This window comes from Chrysochloris asiatica, unplaced genomic scaffold, assembly GCF_000296735.1.
Source record: "Chrysochloris asiatica unplaced genomic scaffold, ChrAsi1.0 scaffold00001, whole genome shotgun sequence".
Taxonomy (NCBI): Eukaryota; Metazoa; Chordata; class Mammalia; order Afrosoricida; family Chrysochloridae; genus Chrysochloris; species Chrysochloris asiatica.
This window is the reverse complement of record NW_006408519.1, coordinates 20,623,775-20,636,346: the sequence shown is the minus strand read 5'-3', so window position 1 is coordinate 20,636,346 and position 12,572 is coordinate 20,623,775. Positions and strand designations below refer to the sequence as shown.

The window sequence follows — 12,572 nt, the reverse complement described above, 5'->3', positions numbered from 1 at the left end:
AGAATACAGGTTGAATAAGTATGGTGAAAGAATACAACCTTGTTGCACACCTTTCTTAATTTTACACCATTCAGTGTTCCCATGTTCTGTTCAAACAACTACCTCTTTTGTCATCAAATCAGTTCCCACTCAGAGCAACCCTATACACAACAGACCTCAACACTGCCATTCAGTGCCATCTTCACAATTGTTGTTACATTTGAGCCCATTGTTGCTGCCACTTCGTTTACATAAACAAAATATGTGGCTTTTGAGGGACTGGTGTTCTGACACCTGTATTTTAGAGCTACAAGGTTTGGGGTCCTAACCCACCAGCTGCTCTTTGGAAACCCTCTACAGAGTTGCTATGAGTTGGAACAACTCCACGGCACTTAACAGCATCTGAGTGAAAGTTTCAACAAGGTCAGAAAGTGATATCCTTCTCCTTTCTCTATACAGAGCATATAGACCTTCCCAATGATGCTGTCTGGTCTCCACTGTGGTCCACAGTGACATTTAGAAGCGACAAATCTAGAAACCAATAACAAATGTCTTTCCCTTTTACTGAGGCCATCTTGGAAGAAAAATAAACAAGAAACAATCCACTGTCATTAGTAGTGATGAACCTGGAACTGATAGTAAGAGAGCCTTCAGCCAACCTCTAAATCCTACCTTCCTCAATAGAAAACAGTGGAGACTTTCTTTCTTATAACTTTTTTTCCTCCTGATTAAATGTCTGGTGCTGGATTAATACTATAATCTCTTAACCCCAATAGGAAAAGGAAGGAACAGCCTGATTATTGCATAATTCCTCATTTATTATTCCTTTGGCTCAGTCTCTTTCCTCCCGATCCTAACAACCCTCTCAGGACCAGCTCCTCCTCCTAAATTACAATATCCAAACAGTTTTCAGTCTGACCTATTTATTGAAGAACATGCCCAGAAATTTGATGCTATAATTACCCTCAGAATTAACAAAGAAAAACAGCCAGCTTGCTCACCCTACACCCCCTTTGAGTAGCTGCTTAAAGTAAGAGCAGTGAGTAGCCTTTGATTAAGCACCACACTTTTTGTTAAAAATTAAAAAAAAGAGATCTTTTCTTGCCACATCATTGGTAGCTTGATTGGCTTCAAAGTGAAGCAACTACTGCCTCCAGTGATTGCTTTTAAACAATTAAGTCCTGTCTCCACCTTAACATTTTATTCATTAGTCACTTTTGAACCTTTGTCCTTACTTGTCAGTATCTGAGAAACCATGAACTACAGCTCAAGATGGCTACATACTCTCTCCATCTCTGTGATAAAAGTTTCCTCTCGGATGGTAACTCTGGGTCAGTGGTGGGATTGAGAAATCTCACTCGAGATGTGTCTGTGTGACTCTGTATCCAAAGGAAAGCAGAAAACCGGATGATTATAAATAGTGGAATGCTTCCTCCCAATATCTGGATATTTGACAACATTTGCTTAGCAGTTTTCCAAATTCTTAAATTCATGGTCTAGTAAAAACAAATGAGTAAAAAAAAAAAAATTGAAGAGCCTCAATGTGGCTGCCTACTTTTTACTTTGTCAAGAAAAAACACAACACAAAAACTAAGAAATATTATATATTTTTGTCACCATTTTAAAAAAGGAAGGACTTCTAAACCTCAACAAAGAAAGGTTATAATCTCAGATCAAAAGAGAATTCCTTTAAATAAACATTTTATATTTTGTCAAATCTAGACCCTTGTGTTTGTTTTTCTCATGTCACACCAGACCTGTAAGAACTCCATGTTCAAACTCAATGTCCTGGACCCTGCTTCTCAACAAGTTTTAAACTTCAATTTCCAACTTCTCAACAATGCCGATGGAGGATGGTGGTCTACCTTTGTGATTTTCCTTCTTATTGGCAAGTTTGGATGGCTGCTTTATCTGCTAGTGTTTCTGCCTACTGGGGGTGTATACATTTGGACAACTTTTAACTTCATGTTGTTCTGGGAAAACAACTCAACTGTGCTTGTGGGCTTGGTGAAGGTTACTCATTTGGAAACAAGATCAGTCTTACACATACGTGGAGTAGGCAGTGGCTTATGTGGCATGATTTATGGGGTGCTGAGAGAACTTGAAAATAACTCCTCCATAAGTGGCCACACAGTTTGACATCTAATACATGGATGTTTATTCATTTCAGCTCCCTGGGCGTCCCTCTTGGCTCCTCATCTCTGTCTACACTATTGGCAGTCTCCATCTTCTAAAGGCTTTAAACACGATCTAAAACCCTTTCTATCACCCAAAGTCCAGTTACTTAGTATAGCCCTGGCATATAGTAGGTGCTTGATGAATATTTCCTGGATGAATGGATTGATTAAGACGGATTTTGTCTTCTTCAGGGCTGCTTCTTTTGAAGTTCAAGTTACAACTCTGAAGACCCAAAAGCCTGTGAATATTAATTTATCAGCTAGTTGTCCTCTAGGATGCCTGAGAACAGTACATACTCGGGAAGTGGGAGGCAGAGAAAAGGGTGAGAGATTTCTATAAAAAGTATAAGGACAAATCTATGTGCAATAGCTGGCTCGTGGGTTTTAAGTTTTATTTTTAAAATTTCTTTAAAGCTATCATTTCTTTTAGAAAAAAAAAACAAAAAAACTTTCTATGTGCCAGGCAGTGCTAAATGCTTTTAAAAAGTATCTTATTTATTTTTCAGAGTAACTCTATCAAGTAGGTGTTATTATTCCCATATTGCAGATAAGGTTTATGAGGGAATTTATATGATGACAATTTTTATCTCAATTTTCAATTTTGTGCCATTTAATAGCACTCTATTAAAAAACCAAAAAACCGAAAAGGAGAGATAGCTTGGGCTCTGTCGTCATCTAGGATTGGGTTTCAATTTCAATGGCACCATTACTAGCTGTGTGACCTTCAATGTATTACCTAACCACTTTAAATTATATAATCTTGATAGAAAAAAGTGGGACAATCATTAGTGTCTCCTCATAGGGTTGTGGAGATGATTAATTGACATTAGGTAATGGGTTGAAATTATTTTAACACAATCCCTGTCCCATGGAAAATGCTCCAAAAATATTAGCTATTATTGTCATTTCCATTTTTTAAATGTTTGCAAGCACCGTGTAAAATTGGAAACACATTGTCCTTGGTTTCAGGGTACAAGATGTCCCAGTTTAGGAATGTTATAGAACTATAGCAGACGTTTCTATACTTAAATGTCTTTGCAGATGCTTGTCATATATAGAAAGACTATATGTTAAAAATGAAACAAACGAATATGTTGGTAAAATATCACATGGAAACATATCATACAAAAATATGGTTCAGAAATGTAACTTCTGAAGCACATAATGTATATATTAATAAGAGCTAATGGGTCGATCTTATTTGCATTCATATTTAAAGAGCTGATGTGAGAGTTGCAAAAATTTTTAAGAGTTACTCTCTCCACCCTTCCGTCGCTTGCATCTTCCACCACTGCTCAAGTCATGAAGAATTGCTCTCAATAATCCATTTCCTGAGTGTTTGTTCAAACTTGTTTTATAGGAAGATTTTAAGTGATGTAACTGCTACCCTGTCCCTTGGGAATTAGCTCCATACCCCAGTAGCTCACTCTATCAGGATGGATTACCAACACTGTGCCTTCATTTGCTCTTTCATAATACCTTCCTATTACTCTTAGCTAAAATTCTTTGTATCATCCGAAATAATTCAGTTCATTCCTTCATGTTCACATCCTTCAGGTATTAGCAAATTGCTATCATGGTCCCTCTTTAATAATCATCATTTAATTAGGTTTTACATATTTAGTTCTTTTCATATTTCCCCATAAGTCAATCCCCCCTGGCCTATAATCTCTTTGTTGCTCCTCTTTGAGGCCTTTCCAGTTGGAAATGAGGCTCCCAGAAATGTCTGCATCACTCCAAATATATTCTCAGTTGAGCTCCCAGGGGTCAAAGAGATTCTCCATTGGAGAAATGATACTGCACTGAGTCAGCCTCCAAGTGTGAGGGGCATGTGACTACTTTAAGATACATGTGCCGCATTCTACCTTATGTTGGATTTACTTGTATAGATGACTAATCTCCTAGGTTAGTTTCAAAAGTTTCAAGAGGTCATGCACAATTTGTTTTTGTTGGATGGGTAAGTGCCTTAAATCTTGACTGCACATTTGAGTCACCTGGTGTTTTAAAAAAAACAGCACCTGTGCCTCACTCCCATCCCCAGGTATCCTGATTTAATTGGTATAGGATGTGATCTGGACTTAAAGATTCTAAAAAACTCTCCAGGTGACTGTAAAGTGCAGCACAATTTGGGAACAACTGCTTTAAACAATAGATAGCTAATAAATACTTGCAGGATGAATGAACAGCTAAATATTGCATTGCATGTATTTCCTCAACTAATGGAGTCCTAGTGTGATTCTGTGGGTTAATGCACTGGACTATAAAGTTGGTTTGAACTGCAAGGTCAGTTGTTCAAGTTCACCAGTCACTTTAAGAAACCTTATAAGGGTCGTTATGGGTCGGAACTGACTCAGTGGCACATAACAACAAGAATAATACACCTAATTGTCTCCAAAGATAAATGTCTCTGAGTTTCCTGCTACTAGTATTTATCTGTGCTTTATGTGACTGTGTCAGATGTTTCAAGATCACCATTTATTGAAAGCTTTTTTGGGAGCTGGAATTTCTAATAGCCTTACAGGAATGGGATCACTTGTCCAGCATCCCTGTTTACTGATAGTCTTCTCTGTTGAGTAACAATCTCTCATTTAATTATTTTTTCTACATCCTTCTATGTGTCTGTGAATGAAATAGATCAGAATTTTTCTTCCCCAATTTCCATTCAGGCATTTCCACAGTACTTGTCAACCCAGTGAAGAATTATTTTCAATGGGTATAAATTTCTACAATGATTTTCCTAAGCAGTATGTCTATCCAGATGAAATTAAGTAGTACATATCAGATAAAATTCCAAGATACAGTTTAGCCCCTTCATAAATACTATGTCAATTCAATAATAGATTTAAAAAATATTTTATCTGGGATTGATGCTTAGGAATCATACTCACATAAATGCCCTTTTGATAGTTGGCTTATGTTTTAAATGGTGAATAGTATTGTTGTTAAGTGCCACAGACCTTGCTGTTCAAACAGACTTTGCAATCCAGAGCATTAAACCACAGCACCAAATATTAAACTAAGTAACAAAACTGTGAAACTGTGCTGTGCTACATTTTTAATCATAATGATAAAAAGAATGCCATATCTGGTACAATTTGGAGTTTATCTTCTTTACATGGATCCTTCATATAGTTTTCCTTTTAGTCCTATCCAAAGGAAGACAAAATACAACTCCCACAAGAAGACCACACCAAACTAGCATTCTTTCTAATCTTGAAAAGCCTTTCTTTTTGTGAAGGTCAAGATGCTGAAAGACAAATCTCTAGAAGAAGAAATAGAGGGACCATCACCAAAGGGGAAGCTTGTCAGAACAAGCAATTGACTTTCAGTAACTATACATTCTTGTCTTTAAAACTGTAGAAATTCTTTACTTGAGGTTTCCACAAGGCTGAAAGGCCCGCAGGTAGCTCTAATTCATTATTTCTTTGTCATCTCTATCCAGTTTTTACCAAACACTGACAGCCTTAGAAATAAAACAGTAGACTTAGCAATTTTCTCAGCCAGTTCTAGTAATATTTTTGAGTGTGAAGGAAGGTCCAAGGTTTGATTACACTCGGTAAGTGGACAAAAAAGAGAGAAGTTAAGTCCAAAGAGATTCTTGTTCAGAAACCTATAATATTAGATAAATGGTATTTGTAGGTTTCAACTCCAAGTAGCCAGTTGTCCAATTATAAGAGGGGAATGATTAAAGCGTGTGAGAATGACATCTTTATTGAAAGCTATGAACCATAGTCAGTAAATGCCTGGAGGCTAAAGTTCAGTTTTCTTAATGTTAGTCTGCTCAGCATTTGTCTATATGTTTATATCAAATCACAAAAGAAACTAGAATCACTATGAGTCTCTAGACATAGAATAATGCTTAAATTGTGCCACCATCATGGTAAAGAGTAGACAATGAGGAACTTTTCTAAGATGTTTACAAAGGAAAATGTAAGTTATGAAATTTGTAAATAATCAGAGTCTAGCCCAAAGTATTTCTGTTTAAAAAACTAATAGAGTAAAGCACAGCAAAACTCCAGGTATTGGAAATTTGGGTCTGTCAATTAATTGTGTGATATCGAAAGTCAAGAACTATTAGGAAAGGACTTGTGGGTTACATCCATGTAGGAAGTTAGGTTCCACACTAAAACAAAGTGAGTTAATTAAACTTAAATTACTCACCCAGTTCAAGTAGAAGCAGCTTATATTTGGTTACATTCAAAGGGTGGGTGAGGGACTGTCTTCATGGGTGAGGATTGGGGAGTGCTGGCTAAAAAGTAGATTCTTGAACATAACTTAACCCAACCATTGCAGTAGGATCTCTGGGATGGGACCAGAAAGTTGCATTTTTAACACAAGCTATAGTTGATCATTAGGTACACTGGAATTAGATCTATTTGCAGAAAGAAGGTGTTTACCTCTACAGGCCAAACTGGAGCAGAAAACATTAGCTAGAACTATAGAAATTACATGGTAAAGTCTCCAATCCTAACAATTCAACTTGAAACAACTGCAGACAGAAGAATTATGTATTTTTGTGTTAATATCTTATCTCTCAAAAAATCACAGATACCAACAATGAAAAAGGAATAGGAATGAAAGGAAAATAATCTGGTTAGAATCCATTCTGGAATGAAAAACTGGAATGGGAGTAAGATCAGATCAACATTGAAGTTAAAGCTGTATATTAGTTGTAGCTTATATATATAACCTGGGTGGAGCAAATAGCCAAGTGTTTGACTGCTAACTGAAAGACTGGAAGTTCAAGTCTACTCAGAGACTTAGAAGAAAGAATGGGAATCCACTTCTGAAAAATTAGTCACTGATGAATCAGAGTTCAGATTTGCCACATATGGCATCTCCATGAGTCATAATGAACTCGGTGGCAACTGGTTGAGTTTTATAGATATGTGCACACACATATTTGGACTTAAACTAATGATTCAGCTTTGTTAGTTAAATTTAGTCCTCTTTAATCACTTTCATCCTCTTTTTAAAGTTTTGATTTTAAAAAACTTCAAGTATTGTTAAGAAGGAATATCTCAATCAGTTAGCTATAACTGATGTTTTCCTTTGAAATTGTATTGTATAAAGTGATCCGCCACCACTCCTCTGTTAGTTTGTCATACTGTGGTGGCTGCATGTTGCTGTGATTCTGGCTGGTATGCATCACACATAGTGGACAGGTTTCAACTGAGCTTCCAGACTACGAAGACAAGGAAGAAGGAAAGATGACTACCACTGAAAACCTTATTACTGGTAGTGGATTACTTTGTCAGATGGCACAAGAGTATTGCATACTGATACATTCTGATAGCAGCAGAAGACTGTCAGATACGGTGCCGGATGAGCCCCTCAGGTTGGAAGGCCCTCAAAATACAATTGAGGAAGAGCTGTCTCGTGAAAGTAGAGTTGACCATAATGACATGAATGGACTTTCATTTTCTGATGGGGCACAACACAAAATGAGGAGAAACAGATATAAACATCCATTAAAATTCAGAACAAGGAAGGTATGAAGTATGAGTCTATGAACATTGGAAACTGGGACATATGAAATAGGACACATAAACATCAGTAGCCTAGGCATTAGTGAGCTGACCTAGACAGCTACTGGCCATTTTGAGTCTGACAATCATAGGGTTTACTATGCTGTGAATGAAAGACTGAAAATGCATGGTGTCACATTCATCTTCAGAAAGAACATTTCAAGGTTTATCTTGAAGTATAATGTTGTCTGTGATAGGATAATATCCATACACCTAAAAAGAAAGGCTGGAGTCCTGGTGTGGCACTGTGGGTTAATGCGTCAGACTGCAAAGTCATTTGAACTACAAGGTTGGTGGTGCAAGCTCACTAGCTGCTCCTTGGAAACCCTATATAGTGTCACTATGGGTTGGAATCAACTCGATAGCACTTAACAACAACAAAAAGGCCAATTAATAGCATGATAATGCAAATTTATGCACCAACCACTAAAACCAGTGATGATGAAATTGAAGAACTTCATCAACTTCTTCAGTCTGAAATTAATCAAGCATGCAACCAAGATGTATTGATAATTATTAGTGATTGGAATGCAAAGGTTGAGAATAAACATGAAGGATCAGCAGTTGGAAAATATACCCTTGGTGAAAGAAATAACGTTGGAGGTCACATGATAGAATTTGGCAAAACTAATGACTTACTCATTGCAAATACCTTTTTTAAACAACATAAAAGACAACTGTACACAGGGACCTCACCAGATAAAATACAATGAAATCAAATCTACCCAATCAGTGGAAAGAGGTGGTGGGAAAGTATCATCAGCCAAAACAAAGCCAGGTGACTGTAGGACATAAACAATCAATTGTCCATATGCAAGTTCAGGTTGAAGCTGAAGAAAATTAAAACAAGTCAGCAAGAACCAACATATGACCTTGAATATATCACATTTGAATTTAGAGATCATTTCAAGAACAGATTTGATGCATTAGTCACTAATGACCAAAGACCTGAAGAGCTGTGGGATGACATCAAGCACAACATACAGGAAGAAAGCAAAAGGTTATTAAGTAGAAGAAAAAAAAACAACAACCAACCAATAAAACACCAAAATGAATGTCAGAAGAAACAGTGAGACTTGTTCTCTAGTATATAGATGCTAAAATAAATAGAAGAAATGAGGAGGTAAAAAAGCTGAACACAAATTCAAAAGGCAGCTTGAGAAGACAAAGTTAAGAATGATAATGAAATGTGCAAAGACCTGCAGTTAGAAAACCAAAAGGGAAGAACTCGCTCAGCATTTCCCAAGCTGAAAGAACTGAAGAAAAAATACAAGACTTGTCTTGAAGTATTGAAGGATTCTTTTGACAAAATTGATGTTGTGGGATAAAGCACTGGACTGCAAGGTTTGAACCATAAGGTCATCAGTTCAAACTTAGCAGCCACTCCTAGAAAACCTATGTAGGGTCATTATGGGTCAGAAACAACTCAATGGCCCTTAACAACAACAACAGCATGAACAAAATGTTGACTGAGCAGGAAGCATCAAAAGAAGATGAAAGGAACATACAGAGTCATTGTACCAAAAAGAAATGATGGATGTTTAGCCATTTCAAGAAGTCCAGGATGCATTGAATAAGAATAAGACATTGGCAAAGAATAAGACTTTTGGAAGCTGATGGAATACAAAATGAAATCTATCAACAAATTGATGCAGCACTCATGAAACTTACTCATCTATACCAAGAAATTTGGAAGACAACTTCCTGGACAACTGATTGAAAGAGATCCATATCTGTGTCCATTCCTAAGAGAGATGACCCAACTGAATGTTAAAATCATCAGACAATATCACATGCAAGTAAAATTTTGCTAAAGAGAATTTTTTAAATAGCTATAACAGTACCATGACAGGGAACTGCCAGAGCTTCAAGCTGGATTCAGATGAGGACATGGAATGAGGGTTGTTACTGCTGATGTCAGATGGATGGTGGCTGAAAATGGAGAACACCAGAAAGATGTTTACCTGTGCTTTATTGACTATGCAAAGGCTTTTGGCTGGGTGGATTATGACAAGCTATGGATAAGATTGTGAAGAATGGCTACTCCAGAAAACTTAATTGTGCTCATGAGGAACCTGTCCATAGATCAAGACCTAGTCGTTCAAACAGTGGGACACTGAATGGTTTAAAATCAAGAAAGGTGTGTACCAAGGTTATATTCTTTCACCATAATTATTCAATCTGTATGTTATACAAAGAGTCCAAGAAGCAGATTATATGAAGAAGAATGTCGCATCAGGATTGGAGGAAGAGTCATTAACTACCTGCAATATACAGATGATACAACATCACTTGCTGAATACGAAGGGAACTTAGAATACTTACTGACGAAGATCAAAGACCATAGCCTTCAGTATGGGTTAAACCTCAAAGTAGAGAGGTTTGGTCTTCACCACTGGACCAATATATAACATGATAAATGGAGAAAAGGTAGATGTTGTCAAAGACTTTATTTTGCTTGGATCCTCTACCAACACTCATGGAAATAGCAGCCAAGAAAACAAAAGGAAAATGAAATCTGCCATACAAGACGTCTTTAAAGTGTTCAACAGCAAAGACGTCAATTTCAAAGACTAGGGTGCACCTGAACCAAACCATGGTATTTTCAATAGCTTAATACACATGTGAAAGGTGGACATTGAATATATAGAAGGTCATAAAAGAATTGCTGCATTTGAATTATGGTGTTGGTGGAGAATATTAAAAGTAACATGTACTGCCAACAGAACAAACAAGTCAGTGTTGGAAGAAGCATAACTAGAATGTTCCTTTTGAAGGAAGGATGGGAAAACTTCCCCTCTCATACTTTGGACAGATTATTTATTAGAAGAACCAGAATCTGGAGAAGGACATCCTGCTTGTTAAAATGGAGCGTCAGTGAAAAGGAGGACGATCAAAACAAGATACATTGGCACAGTGGTATTAGCAACATGCTCAAAACTAGCAATGATTGTGAGGACTACACATGATTGGGCACTGTTTTATTTGGTTTTGCATAGGGTTGCTATGTGTCAGAACTGTTTCCATGTCACCTAACAAAAACAACAACAAAATCATCAGAAAAGGAAAATAGTGCCCATATAGATTTTTTTCTGAAGGGTCCTGTCTAAGTGAACCATATGCTACATTAAATACACAGAGAATTCAGGCAAAATTGCAGGGAGTTGTCATTTAAGAACAAAAATGCTGAAATACATAGAATGTACACCTTATAAAATGTGCCTAGATCTGGAGTTAGAAAACCAAAACTGAATACATGCTTAGCATTTCTCAAATTGCAAGAGCTAAAGATAAAATTTAAACTTTGACTTTTAGTATTGCAGAACTCTAATGCAAAACACTGAACAGTGCAAGAAACATCAAAAGAAGATGGAAGAAAAATACAAAGTCACTATAACCAAAATGAATGGGTCTATGTTCAACTCTTTCAAGAGGTATTTTATTATCAAAAACCAATGGTATTGAAGGAAGAAGCTCAAGCTTCACTGAAAGCATTGGCAAACAAAAACAAAAAAACCAAAAAAAAACAAGACTCCAGGAATACCAATGGAAATGTGTCAACAAACTTAGGCAGTCTGGAAGAACTCATTTATTTATGCCATGAAATTGGATGATAACTACCTAGTCAACCAGTTTGAAGAGATCCATATTTGTGCTTGTTCCAAAGGTAAAGACCCAGGGGAATGCAAAAATCATCAAACAAGATCATTAATATCACATGTAAGTAAAATTTTGTTGAAGATAATTCAATAGTGCTTGCTGCAGTACATCAACAGAGAACTGCCAGAAATTCAATATGGATTCAGAAGAGAACTTGTGCAAAAAAAAAATGTGGCACCAAACACTCCACATTGCAGCACCTTCTATTCAACTGGGTTCAATAATTCATTGCAATAGCCACACAGAATTCAAAAACCATACTCATGGTTATGGGATTCATTAGGGAAGTTAACAGGTTACAATTCAGGATCAGAGATGTTTGTGGCACAGTTCTTCAAACTGTGTCCTCTCTTCTACTGTGTCCACAAACAGGACTCTCTGCCTGGGCAATGTTACAAAACTCTTTAGGGCTGCCGATAAATGCTCACAGGGTATGCTATTCCACCATAAGCCTCAGACTAAAGGCACTTGCCTCTGGTTCTGTGAGTCAGCAAATGTAGCTTCCCCAGTTGAATGCCTGGAGGCACCCACTCTGCAAACAAGCCTCATGTCCAAAGTCACTCAGTTGTACTTGCTCCATGGACTGGGAAATGGACCACTCTGTCTTCTGCTCTGTTCTTGATTCTGCCTCTGCTGTTCCTCTGACATTCCTCAGTGTTACAGCTTTTGGTCTCTGGGTTGAGGAGTTTCTATGCACATGGATCTCTGGGTCCAAAGATGCATGTCCCTCTGGGCTCTTCTTTGATAGTAGTGAGATCCTACCCTCCTGCCTTTGAGAAGGCTGGCTTAATACCGATATTAGAGATCCAGCTTTTTACAATGAACCCTTTTAACAGTCAATCACAACTGAATCACATAATCCATCAGCATCTTTACCTACCTTCTATTATGCAGATCTATTTGGAGTTACGAAAATTATGGCTAGAAGAGACATATGAAGTAGTTCACTGCACCACAACTTGGAACAAGTGGTATCATTGCTGATGTCAGATGGATGTTGGCTGAAAGCAGAGAATACCGGAAGGTGTTTACTTGTGCTTTATTGACTATGCAAAGACATTCAATAGTTTGGATCATAACAAACCATAGATTATTTTGCAAATAACGAGTATTTTAGAACACCTAATTGTGCTAATGGAGTCCTGGTGTGGCGTTACAGGATAATGTGCTGGACATTATGATGACTGAAAATACCATTGCTTGGATCAGGCATACCTTATTCCTTAAA

The 12,572-nt window shown here is 37.2% G+C and overlaps 1 pseudogene; it reads right to left on the bottom strand.

Annotated features, from left to right (window-relative positions):
- Positions 1–12,572, bottom strand: part of LOC102827170 — a 113,229-nt pseudogene that overhangs the window by 98,417 nt on the left and 2,240 nt on the right.